This window comes from Rhagoletis pomonella, unplaced genomic scaffold, assembly GCF_013731165.1.
Source record: "Rhagoletis pomonella isolate Grant_MI unplaced genomic scaffold, Rhpom_1.0 Rhpom_scaffold_00038, whole genome shotgun sequence".
In the NCBI taxonomy this organism is placed as follows: domain Eukaryota; kingdom Metazoa; phylum Arthropoda; class Insecta; order Diptera; family Tephritidae; genus Rhagoletis; species Rhagoletis pomonella.
This window is the reverse complement of record NW_023458592.1, coordinates 125,272-125,575: the sequence shown is the minus strand read 5'-3', so window position 1 is coordinate 125,575 and position 304 is coordinate 125,272.

Here is a 304-nt window from a genome sequence, read left to right as displayed (position 1 = left end):
CTAATTGCTGCCAGAAATTTTGGGGTGCAGTCGGCCAAATATACCACTCGTCGACAAAGTGCACCACTCGACCGACGGTGTCGGCAGAGAAGTGTCGGCTGCCACCATACCAAAAATTTTTCCGTGCCACCACACTTCGAGCAAATTTACTATAGTTCAAAGCAAAATGAAAAAATAAGAACGAAAAAGGAAAGAGGAACAGAAATATAATAAGCACTAGGCAGAGGGGATGCTCGCGGAGGCAGGCGCGTGCTTGAGTCGGATCAAAACAAACTCTAAAATAAAAATGGAAGTCAGAACGACA